The following is a 13,442-nucleotide window of genomic DNA, read 5'->3' on the forward strand; positions in this document are numbered from 1 at the left end:
GTTGTATTAGTTAAATATTTTGGAGAGTGTAGTTGGCTTAAGAGAGTCGTCTATATCATTGTAACAATTTGTGATATAGTGTATTTCTCTCTTTGGGGGCCGGTGGTTTTTCTCATGTTTTGGAGTTTCCACGTTAAATCTTGTGTTGTGTATTGTTCTTATTTCTTTACTGCTTTTCATTGGGCGTTTGTTGGGAATTAGTGAGGCCGTAATTTCCCAACAACTGGTATCAGAGCGTCAGATTTGACGGGGGTCTCGGTTATAGGAGTCGGAGTATGCTCTGTGGTTGCCACGGGAGTGGATCGTCCACATCAGAAACGAGTTCTATTGATCGTATAGGGTATCTGGTTAGACAATATTTTTTCTGATTCGTAGTAATAGTTGGATTTGTTAGTGACGAGTTGTGGATTTCCGATTTAAAGGGTCCTGGCTACCTGCTACATCTTTTGGCTATTCGAAACGTGGGCAAAATCAGAGAAAGTGTTGTTTATAGGATACGAATACGATGTCGAAGTTCAGTCCAATGAGGTTTGATGTAAAGAAATTCGATGGGATGATCAATTTTGGCTTATGGCAGGTTCAAGTCAAGGATGTGTTGATTCAGTCCAGGTTACACAAGGCATTGAAAGGTAAACCCACCTTTGTTCCCGGCAGTTATTCTAGAAGTAAGTTCGATGAAGAAGAATGGGATGATATGGATTTGAGGGCAGCAAGTGCGATTCGTTTGTGTCTTGCAAAGAACGTGCTTGCAAATGTGCACGGGTTATCAACGGCAAAGGAGCTTTGGGTTAAACTAGAGCAGTTGTACCAGGGCAAGGGCATCTCAAATCGGTTGTGTCTTAAAGAACAATTTCATACTCTGTGTATGGATGGGGGTTCAAAGATTTCAGATCATCTAAGTATTCTTAACGGTATTATTTCAGAACTGGAGGCTATTGGAGTTAAAACGGATGATGAAGATAAAGCTTTGAGGTTGATGAAATGTCCCGTTCATACTGATTATAAACGTTCCATATTAATTGATTTCGTCGCGAGGTTTTGACCTCTATATGAGACGTTTTTCAAAGACTGCATTCATTTTTATGTAAGACCCAAATATTTATTGTACATAATGTATTTATGGTGTACGATGCGTGTATGAAGTTTACGTGTTGCTTGCTCGAACGTCGAAGGAAATTGGACGTTGTCTGAAGTGACAAGGTGTGTACGTATCCTTTCAACCCCAAATAAAGTTTGTGTTGATGTTCCAAAGCCTTACCATTGGAAAGGAAATCTTATCACGTTTCCAACGATATTTGATTCATCGAAAACGGAGCTAAGGTTAAAAAGTTATGGCCAAAACAAGAAACTGAAAACTAACCTGAAGGTTGGAGCGGCGCTCCACCTTTCGGCGCGGCGCGCCGAACCCGTCTGATGCAATTTTCAGCTTTTTTAAAGGTTTAAATGAAGGGTACTTTGGTCTTTTCATTTAGGGTCGGTTTGGGGTCTTCAAAACTGATCCATTGATCATTTTGGACCACATTTCACTCATCAAACACTCTCATCAAACCCTATAGTGAGAAACCCATTTTAAGTGAGAGAAAGCTCCATTTGGAGAAGAAGAAGTTGATTCGGGTCAAGTCTCAAGTATTAAAGTTGTTCATCTCGTCAACGGCATCATTTTGGTGGTATTGGTAAGTTCAAACTCCGAATTACATTTGTTAGATTTGATATTCAAGTTAGGGTTTGAGTTTGATTTGTTGTGAAACCCTCTTAGATGATGAAATGGGTTTATGGTGACTAGTTATTCTTGTCACTTGGCGGGTTTTGGGTTGGTTGATGATTTGGCCTTGATTAGGCTTTAATCTTGAGTTTAATCACTAGGTTTAGTGATTATGGAAGTGTTGGAACCATTTTAGGTGAATTTGGGTTGACTAACTTTGACTAGAGTCAAAATTAGGGTTTGGTGATGATTATGACCCAATTGTCGATTTAATAAGGTTTATAAACTTAAAATGGATTAAGTTGAAGTATAAAACCAAGTTAAATATGTTTTGGTGTCAAAACTCGCTAATGGCGCGATGTTGACTCCTTTGGGTCAAAATTAGGGTTTAAGTGTCATTATGGGCAAGATAGGTGTTTAACACCTATGATTGGGTTTAATTAGCATATTAGGACCATTCTCACTTGTGTTAGTGATAATTGGTTAGTTTGGGCACGGTTATGCTTGGAAGTGCATTTGGGTCGAAATTGCACTAAGTGTTGTTTTGGGTTAGTTTGTAAATCCACTCTAAGTGTGTTGATGTATTTGTGAAAATGGAATAGGTACTTTCCATTGACGAGTTGCGGATTATTCGGTGACATTCTTCAAGGCGACAAGGTGAGTGTTAATATCCTATATGCATATGTATGTGTAGGATGGGAGCGGGTCGGGTGAAGGGGTTCTCGCTTGTAGAGCTCGCTTCTCGTATAGGTGGAATCGTTGGACTTGTGTATAGGTCCAATTGACACGGTTGTGCGTTTTGGTTGACCACTTTGACGAGGTGCACACTTTGTGTGTACGTTATCACATGGGCGGGTGATATGGATTATATAACCCCAATGACGAAGGGTTAATATTGTGAGTGGAATAATTATGCGTTCATGTTTATGGCGTATTTGTTTGTGGATGTTATGGTAGCATCGAGTGTGAACCACGAGCCGGTAGCACTATAAAAATAGATGTGAACCACGAGCCGGTAGCATCGAGTGTGAACCACGAGCCGGTAGCACTATAAAAATAGATGTGAACCACGAGCCGGTAGCATCGAGTGTGAACCACGAGCCGGTAGCACTATAAAAATAGATGTGAACCACGAGCCGGTAGCATCGAGTGTGAACCACGAGCCGATAGCACTATAAAACGAGGCGTGAACCACGAGCCGGTAGCGTCGAAGTGTGAACCACGAGCCGGTAGCACTATAAAAGAGTATGACTCAAATACGTATGGTGTGAACCACGAGCCGGTAGCACCATAGCGTTATGGTTAACCATATTGTGTTTGTGATTGTTTAGCATGCTAAATATTGTATACGTATAATGTTGTATCGTCATGATGTAGCTAACCCTCCAGGTGTAGCTTATTGGCATTTGTTCACATTGTCGTTGGTGAACTTACTCATTGTTGATGTTGTTAGCTTGTTGCTTAGTGATCGTACGGTATGCTTAGATTAGCTTGCCTTTATGCTTGGATGCTTCGGTATGCGGAATTTGTTTATTTATGTGGCGTGTCCATTTTATGCATATATATGTATGTAGTATGTTATCATTCACTAAGCGTTAGCTTACCCTCTCGTTGTTGACTTTTTTATAGATTGCATGGATGCGGAGGCTCGGGTAAGTGGGGACTAGTGGACTCGCGTAGTTGCTTTAGAAGGCTTGCTTTTGGATTGATTAGGATTGGGTAGCGTATCCCCAATCGCCATGCTCGACCTTTATTTTGTATTACAAATCATGTGGTTGAAAACTTGTATTTTCGTACGAAAGTCGTAAAACGGCCAATGTGGGCCCGATCTTCGTAAAACTAATTTTATTAATGGAACGTGTTAGTTCTACATATATTAACGTATGGTTAAAAGCGTTTTGTCTAAATACGTCGGGAAGTGGTCAAACATTTTCGCATTTCATGACTTTTTGGACAGACCACTTTGGCGCGCCGCGCAGCCATATGGCGCGCCGCGCCATGTGCTGTACCAGCAAAATATTTTTTTTTTCTGCGTTATTGGTTGGTTAACGGGTTGGGTTGTTACAAGTGGTATCAGAGCATGGTCTAAGGGATTTAGGTGACTTGAGATAGGTACCTAGACTTAGACTTTTGTGTGTGCTTAATTTGTTGCGGGACTTGTAGGATTACGGGTCGGAATAGGTTATAGTTAGTGCCTTATTTGTAGGTGGACTAACGTTTATATTAGTAATGTGGGTATCATTAATATACTTTTGTGTTGTGATAATAATTCTCGCGTGTGTCTATATCGCGTAGAATTTTGTTTGTGTTTGTTTATATCATCAAGCGAGGCGGTCGTTGTACTAACAAGTTGATACGGCGTGTATGCGTAATAAGGACTTGCAAACCTTATTACGGGTGCAAATCATGTCTAACAAGTGATGTACGATGAGTGTTTAGCAAGATGGGACGGTGTTGTGCGTGTGGTCTATACGTTCGTGATCTAATCGTTTGCATCCCTTAGAATGAAAACGGAAGATGGATGTGAAACGAGTGAGCCTATTCACGAAGGGAAGGATGATTTAACGTTAAAGATTGAGGCCGTGTTTGAGCAATATGTCTCGGTTTTCACCGGCAAAGTTAGGGAAGTAACTAAGGAGTTGGTCGAAGGACAAATGATGGAAATGGTCCGAGACCAAGCGATTAAAGTTGTAAAAGAAGAGTTTGAAAAAAGGTTTCCCAAACCTCGAGGTAGTGATGATGAAGATGTACTTACAAGGTTAGGATTACATGGTGCTCATGGTAAGAGGGCACGAAGTACGCCTGAAGGCGTCGGGAATGTGAAGAAGAAGAGTAAGAAGGGTTACAAGTTTACGTGCTTTAAGTGTGGGGAACGGGGTCATTTGGCACAAGATTGTACGGTGGTGCCTTTAGGCTCAATCAGGTGTTTCATTTGCCGGATGGAGGGACACCGGAAGTCAGAGTGTTCTGAATCGCATGACGATCGGGTTAGGAGGTTAGAGCGCGAATACATGATGGGAAGTGGAGCACGGAAGCCCAACAGCGCTACATCAGGTACTTTTAGTACGAAATTATAGGTTGTTCGTTTGTAATAACATGCGGTATGTGCGTAAGTCTTAGCTAAACTTTATTCTCCGTTGGAGATAATTCGTAGCGAGGGGACGGTTTACATTTATGGTTCCGGTTTGCTCTCAGTAGAGCGTATAAGTGGTGTGTTGTGCCTTGACTCTATGGTGTGAATCCTTGGGTGCTTAGGCATTTTGGTTGGTATCGGGTTGTTTAGCTCGTTCAAGTGAGACCCTTAAGGTCTCAATTGTGTTGTGCATGTTATTGATATGGGTGACGTTCCTAATGGAAGTACCCTATGGTGACTTTGGATTGTCGGGCGAAGGGCGTAAGACTTGGTGCAACCGAGCATCCCTTAGTATTTGGAAAATGTTTCTACCAAACCATGAAAATGGGTTTTGGTGTTCGGTCGTTAAGCGCGTGTTCGCTTTTGCGTTGAAGTTGATGAACCACGAGGTTCGTCGGGTGGATTGAAATTCTTGAAATCAAGTGTTGATCTTGATGTATGTTGGTAAAGGAGCCTACGTGACGCGACATTAGGTGCCTCTTTTATACCTACTAGCGTGGTGTTCGACTCCGATTGTGTTGCGGTTACATTGTACTTAGGGTACCGAAGTGAAACCCTTAGGTTCATGAGTGATCGGGTGAAATTCGACAAACTAAAGCAATTGGATGATTGCGAGTGTATAGTTCGTGTAATTTGTGGTACACTTTTCGTTCGAAATGTTCAAGGATAGGTTAGGATCCTTGGTATGCTCAAAGTTGGAGCAAGACATGGTGATGGGCCGTTCGAACCCAATTATTGGTAAAGTCTACCTTTGGTAGCATTGTACGGGTGTACGAGATGCGGTTATGGAACGTAATTCCAAGTGGAGGAGTTACACTCCCGTACGAGGAGGTTTTAGTGTGAGATTTCGGACAATGTTTTAGTAAACCGAAACTTGTGTCGGGACCTAGATTTGGTCGATTGTGGTAGAGTACAATTTCAGTTAAATTGTACTTATGATTTTGGATTTGAATTATCACCAAGGTGGTAATGTGGTAAATCTCGTTGAGAGATAATGGACGTGTTTGGCAAGCAAGGTGAAATCCCTCGGTTAAGGGATGTGTGTGTCGGATTCTCTTTTAGAGAATTATTGTTTTGTACCTATATTTGATATAGGTGGTTCTTGCTCGATTGTGTGGATGGTTAGTGGTATCCGTTAGGGTTCACTATAGTGTAACATAGTGCGATGTTGCACTACTCGTTGTTCGAGGCCAAAAGTACGTATGTGATTGGTGAAGCATGACCTTCGGGGTCCGCTGACTTCATCATAGTATTTTTGATTGGTGGAGCATGACCTTCGGGGTCCGCTGACTTCATCCGGTGTTGAGTGATCTAATGGTAGTTTTATTCACCGATGGTGGGATCGTGAGGACCATGTTGTGTGATTAGTAGGGCGATAGCCGTGTTTCGCTCACATGTTGTTACGGGTGTGACAATAGTCGATTTTGTGCACCTTAGGATTAGCGTTGCCATAGTCGTTTTGGGCGCTTTTGGTTTTAGTCGTTGCTTATGATGTTAGGATAGTGGCGTATTGGTTGTATTGCGCACTACAAAGGATGTTTAGTGGTAAGAGTAATCCGTGAGGATTCATGTGGTTCGATCTTCAACGTTCGGATTATTGACTTTAGGTTGAGACTTGGTCACTTTTAGCGTTGTCCGTGGTAAAGGTACGCTAAGGAATTTATATCTCGGTACGAGGTTGGTTGAGTTTTACCGATATGGGAAATTGAGCAGGTTTTAGTGCTCGGATTGTGGTTTTGATAAATCATGGTTGACGACTTTAGTTGTTAAAAGTGATCCATTGGGAAGAATTGTCTAGGAAAGTTCGTATTGGGACTTGAGTGAGGATCGTTGAGTAGGTCCGGATTGGTTAAGTGGAGAAGATCACGAGGACGTGATCGAGTTTAAGTGGGGGAGAGTTGTAAGACCCAAATATTTATTGTACATAATGTATTTATGGTGTACGATGCGTGTATGAAGTTTACGTGTTGCTTGCTCGAACGTCGAAGGAAACTGGACGTTGTCTGAAGTGACAAGGTGTGTACGTATCCTTTCAACCCCAAATAAAGTTTGTGTTGATGTTCCAAAGCCTTACCATTGGAAAGGAAATCTTATCACGTTTCCAACGATATTTGATTCATCGAAAACGGAGCTACGGTCAAAAAGTTATGGCCAAAACAAGAAACTGAAAACTGACCTGAAGGTTGGAGCGGCGCTCCACCTTTCGGCGCGGCGCGCCGAACCCGTCTGATGCAATTTTCAGCTTTTTTTAAAGGTTTAAATGAAGGGTACTTTGGTCTTTTCATTTAGGGTCGGTTTGGGGTCATCAAAACTGATCCATTGATCATTTTGGACCACATTTCACTCATCAAACACTCTCATCAAACCCTAGAGTGAGAAACCCATTTTAAGTGAGAGAAAGCTCCATTTGGAGAAGAAGAAGTTGATTCGGGTCAAGTCTCAAGTATTAAAGTTGTTCATCTCGTCAACGGCATCATTTTGGTGGTATTGGTAAGTTCAAACTCCGAATTACATTTGTTAGATTTGATATTCAAGTTAGGGTTTGAGTTTGATTTGTTGTGAAACCCTCTTAGATGATGAAATGGGTTTATGGTGACTAGTTATTCTTGTTACTTGGCGGGTTTTGGGTTGGTTGATGATTTGGCCTTGATTAGGCTTTAATCTTGAGTTTAATCACTAGGTTTAGTGATTATGGAAGTGTTGGAACCATTTTAGGTGAATTTGGGTTGACTAATTTTGACTAGAGTCAAAATTAGGGTTTGGTGATGATTATGACCCAATTGTCGATTTAATAAGGTTTATAAACTTAAAATGGATTAAGTTGAAGTATAAAACCAAGTTAAATATGTTTTGGTGTCAAAATTCGCTAATGGCGCGATGTTGACTCCTTTGGGTCAAAATTAGGGTTTAAGTGTCATTATGGGCAAGATAGGTGTTTAACACCTATGATTGGGTTTAATTGGCATATTAGGACCATTCTCACTTGTGTTAGTGATAATTGGTTAGTTTGGGCACGGTTATGCTTGGAAGTGCATTTGGGTCGAAATTGCACTAAGTGTTGTTTTGGGTTAGTTTGTAAATCCACTCTAAGTGTGTTGATGTATTTGTGAAAATGGAATAGGTACTTTCCATTGACGAGTTGCGGATTATTCGGTGGCATTCTTCAAGGCGACAAGGTGAGTGTTAATATCCTATATGCATATGTATGTGTAGGATGGGTGCGGGTCGGGTGAAGGGGTTCTCGCTTGTAGAGCTCGCTTCTCGTATAGGTGGAATCGTTGGACTTGTGTATAGGTCCAATTGACACGGTTGTGCGTTTTGGTTGACCACTTTGACGAGGTGCACACTTTGTGTGTACGTTATCACATGGGCGGGTGATATGGATTATATAACCCCAATGGCGAAGGGTTAATATTGTGAGTGGAATAATTATGCGTTCATGTTTATGGCGTATTTGTTTGTGGATGTTATGGTAGCATCGAGTGTGAACCACGAGCCAGTAGCACTATAAAAATAGATGTGAACCACGAGCCGGTAGCATCGAGTGTGAACCACGAGCCGGTAGCACTATAAAAATAGATGTGAACCACGAGCCGGTAGCATCGAGTGTGAACCACGAGCCGGTCGCACTATAAAACGAGGCGTGAACCACGAGCCGGTAGCGTCGAAGTGTGAACCACGAGCCGGTAGCACTATAAAAGAGTATGACTCAAATACGTATGGTGTGAACCACGAGCCGGTAGCACCATAGCGTTATGGTTAACCATATTGTGTTTGTGATTGTTTAGCATGTTAAATATTGTATACGTATAATGTTGTATCGTCATGATGTAGCTAACCCTCCGGGTGTAGCTTATTGGCATTTGTTCACATTGTCGTTGGTGAACTTACTCATTGTTGATGTTGTTAGCTTGTTGCTTAGTGATCGTACGGTATGCTTAGATTAGCTTGCCTTTATGCTTGGATGCTTCGGTATGCGGAATTTGTTTATTTATGTGGCGTGTCCATTTTATGCATATATATGTATGTAGTATGTTATCATTCACTAAGCGTTAGCTTACCCTCTCGTTGTTGACTTTTTTATAGATTGCATGGATGCGGAGGCTCGGGTAAGTGGGGACTAGTGGACTCGCGTAGTTGCTTTAGAAGGCTTGCTTTTGGATTGATTAGGATTGGGTAGCGTATCCCCAATCGCCATGCTCGACCTTTATTTTGTATTACAAATCATGTGGTTGAAAACTTGTATTTTCGTACGAAAGTCGTAAAACGGCCAATGTGGGCCCGATCTTCGTAAAACTAATTTTATTAATGGAACGTGTTAGTTCTACATATATTAACGTATGGTTAAAAGCGTTTTGTCTAAATACGTCGGGAAGTGGTCAAACATTTTCGCATTTCATGACTTTTTGGACAGACCACTTTGGCGCGCCGCGCGGCCATTTGGCGCGCCGCGCCATGTGCTGTACCCGCAAAATATTTTTTTTTTCTTTTCTGCGTTATTGGTTGGTTAACGGGTTGGGTTGTTACATTTTAAAACAACCATAACCTTTATTTTATCGATAAAGGTTTAAAAAGCATTACGTAGATTATCAAATAATGGTAATCTAAAATATACCGTTTACACACGACCATTAAATAATGATTTACAATAAGAATATATTACATCAAAAATAAGTTTATTGAATGCAGTTTTTACATAATATCATACAAGCATGGACTCCAAATCTTGTCCTTATTTTAGTATGCAACAGCGGAAGCTCTTTATAATCACCTGAGAATAAACATGCTTAAAACGTCAACAAAAATGTTGGTGAGTTATAGGTTTAACCTATATATTATCAAATCATAATAATAGACCACAAGATTTCATATTTCAATATACATCCCATACATAGAGATAAAATTCATTCATATGGTAAACACCTGGTAACCGACATTAACAAGATGCATATAAGAATATCCCCTATCATTCCAGGAAATCCTTCGGACATGATAAAAACTAATTCGAAGTACTAAAGCATCCGGTACTTTGGATGGGGTTCGTTAGGCCCAATAGATCTATCTTTAGGATTCGCGTCAATTAGTAGATCGGTTTACTAATTCTTAGGCTACCAAGCAAAAGAGGCATATTCGGCTTCGATCATTCACCCATATAATGTAGTTTTTACTTGTGTCTATTTCGTAAAACATTTATAAAACTGCATGTATTCTCATCCCAAAATATTAGATTTTAAAAGTGGGACTATAACTCACTTTCACAGATTTTTACTTCATCGGGAAGTAAGACTTGGCCACTGGTCGATTCACGAACCTATAACAAATATGTACATATATATCAAAGTATGTTCAAAATATATTTACAACACTTTTAATACATTTTGATGTTTTAAGTTTATTAAGCCAGCTGTCCTCGTTAGTAACCTACAACTAGTTGTCCACAGTTAGATGTACAGAAATAAATCGATATATATTTTCTTGAATCAATCCACGACCCAGTGTATACACGTCTCAGGCTAGATCACAACTCAAAGTATATATATTTTTCGAATCAACCTCAACCCTGTATAGCTAACTCCAACATTACTGCATATAGAGTGTCTATGGTTGTTCCAAATAATATATATACATGGGTCGATATGATATGTCAAAACATTTGCATACGTGTCTATGGTATCTCAAGATTACATAATATATTAGAATATATGTATAATACAATATAAGTTAGCTAGGATATGATTTGTATAGAATTGTTAATATTTCCCGTAGCTACAAAAATTAAAAAATATCCAATCTTGTTTTACCCATAACTTCTTCATTTTAAATCCGTTTTAAGTGAATCAAATTGCTATGGTTTCATATTGAACTCTATTTTATGAATATAAACAGAAAAATTATATGTTTATAGTCGGAAATATATGTTACAAGTCGTTTTTGTAAGAGGTAGTCATTTTAGACGAAAGAACGACGTCTTGATGACCATTTTGAAAAACATACTTTCACTTTGAGTTTAACCATGATTTTTGGATATAGTTTCATGTTCATAAGAAAAATAATTTTCCCAGAAGAACAACTTTTATATCAAAGTTTATCATAATTTTTAATTATCAAACCCAAAACAGCCCGCGGTGTTACTACGACGGCGTATGTCCGGTTTTACGGTGTTTTTCGTGTTTCCAGGTTTTAAATCATTAAGTTAGCATATCATATAGATATAGAACAAGTGTTTAGTTAATTTTAAAAGTCAAGTTAGAATGATTAACTTTTGTTTGCGAACAAGTTTAGAATTAACTAAACTATGTTCTAGTGATTTCAAGTTTAAACCTTCGAATAAGATAGCTTTATATGTATGAATCAAATGATGTAATGAACATCATTACTACCTCAAGTTTTGTGGATAAACCTACTGGAAAAGAGACAAATGGATCTAGCTTTAAAGGATCTTGGATGGCTTGGAAGTTCTTGAAGTAGAATCATGACACGAAAATAAGTTCAAGTAAGATTTCCACTCGAAATAAGATTGTTATAGTTATAGAAATTGAATCAAAGTTTGAATATGAGTATTACCTTGTATTAGAAAGATATATTACTGTAAATAAGAAAGATTTCTTGAGGTTGGATGATCACTCTACAAGATTGGAAGTAAGCTAGCAAACTTGGAAGTATTCTTGATTTTATGAAATTAGAACTTGTAGAATTTATGAAGAACACTTAGAACTTGAAGATAGAACTTGAGAGAGATCAATTAGATGAAGAAAATTGAAGAATGAAAGTGTTTGTAGGTATTTTTGGTCGTTGGTGTATGGATTAGATATAAAGGATATGTAATTTTGTTTTCATGTAAATAAGTCATGAATGATTACTCATATTTTTGTAATTTTATGAGATATTTCATGCTAGTTGCCAAATGATGGTTCCCACATGTGTTAGGTGACACACATGGGCTGCTAAGAGCTGATCATTGGAGTGTATATACCAATAGTACATACATCTAAAAGCTGTGTATTGTACGAGTACGGATACGGGTGCATACGAGTAGAATTGTTGATGAAACTGAACGAGGATGTAATTGTAAGTATTTTTGTTAAGTAGAAGTATTTTGATAAGTTTATTGAAGTCTTTCAAAAGTGTATGAATACATATTAAAACACTACATGTATATACATTTTAACTGAGTCGTTAAGTCATCGTTAGTCATTACATGTAAGTGTTGTTTTGAAACCTTTAGGTTAACGATCTTGTTAAATGTTGTTAACCCAATGTTTATAATATCAAATGAGATTTTAAATTATTATATTATCATGATATTATGATGTATGAATATCTCTTAATATGATATATATACATTAAATGTCGTTACAACGATAATCGTTACATATGTGTCTCGTTTCAAAATCATTAAGTTAGTAGTCTTGTTTTTACATATGTAGTTTATTGTTAATATACTTAATGATATGTTTACTTATCATAATATCATGTTAACTATATATATATCCATATATATATGTCATCATATAGTTTTTACAAGTTTTAACGTTCGTGAATCACCGGTCAACTTGGGTGATCAATTGTCTATATGAAACATATTTCAATTAATCAAGTCTTAACAAGTTTGATTGCTTAACATGTTGGAAATACTTAATCATGTAAATAACAATTTCATTTAATATATATATAAACATGGAAAAGTTCGGGTCACTACAGTACCTACCCGTTAAATAAATTTTGTCCCGAAATTTTAAGCGGTTGGAGGTGGTGACGTATCTTCTGGAAATAAATGCGAGTATTTCTTCTTCATCTGATCTTCTCGTTCCCAGGTGAACTCGGGTCCTCTACGAGCATTCCATCGAACCTTAACAATTGGTATCTTGTTTTGCTTAAGTCTTTTAACCTCACGATCCATTATTTCGACGGGTTCTTCGATGAATTGAAGTTTTTCGTTGATTTGGATTTCATCTAACGGAATAGTGAGATCTTCTTTAGCAAAACATTTCTTCAAATTCGAGACGTGGAAAGTGTTATGTACAGCCGCGAGTTGTTGAGGTAACTCAAGTCGGTAAGCTACTGGTCCGACACGATCAATAATCTTGAATGGTCCAATATACCATGGATTTAATTTCCCTCGTTTACCAAATCGAACAACGCCTTTCCAAGGTGCAACTTTAAGCATGACCATCTCTCCAATTTCAAATTCTATATCTTTTCTTTTAATGTCAGCGTAGCTCTTTTGTCGACTTTGGGCGGTTTTCAACCGTTGTTGAATTTGGATGATCTTCTTGGTTGTTTCTTGTATGATCTCCGGACCCGTAATCTGTCTATCCCCCACTTTACTCCAACAAATTGGAGACCTGCACTTTCTATCATAAAGTGCTTCAAACGGCGCCATCTCAATGCTTGAATGGTAGCTGTTGTTGTAGGAAAATTCTACTAACGGTAGATGTCGATCCCAACTGTTTCCGAAATCAATAGCACATACTCGTAGCATGTCTTCAAGCGTTTGTATCGTCCTTTCGCTCTGCCCATCAGTTTGTGGATGATATGCAGTACTCATGTCTAGACGAGTTCCTAATGCTTGCTGTAATGTCTGCCAGAATCTTGAAATAAATCTGC

The sequence above is a fragment of the Rutidosis leptorrhynchoides genome, chromosome 1 (genome assembly GCF_046630445.1).
Source record: "Rutidosis leptorrhynchoides isolate AG116_Rl617_1_P2 chromosome 1, CSIRO_AGI_Rlap_v1, whole genome shotgun sequence".
Lineage (NCBI taxonomy): Eukaryota > Viridiplantae > Streptophyta > Magnoliopsida > Asterales > Asteraceae > Rutidosis > Rutidosis leptorrhynchoides.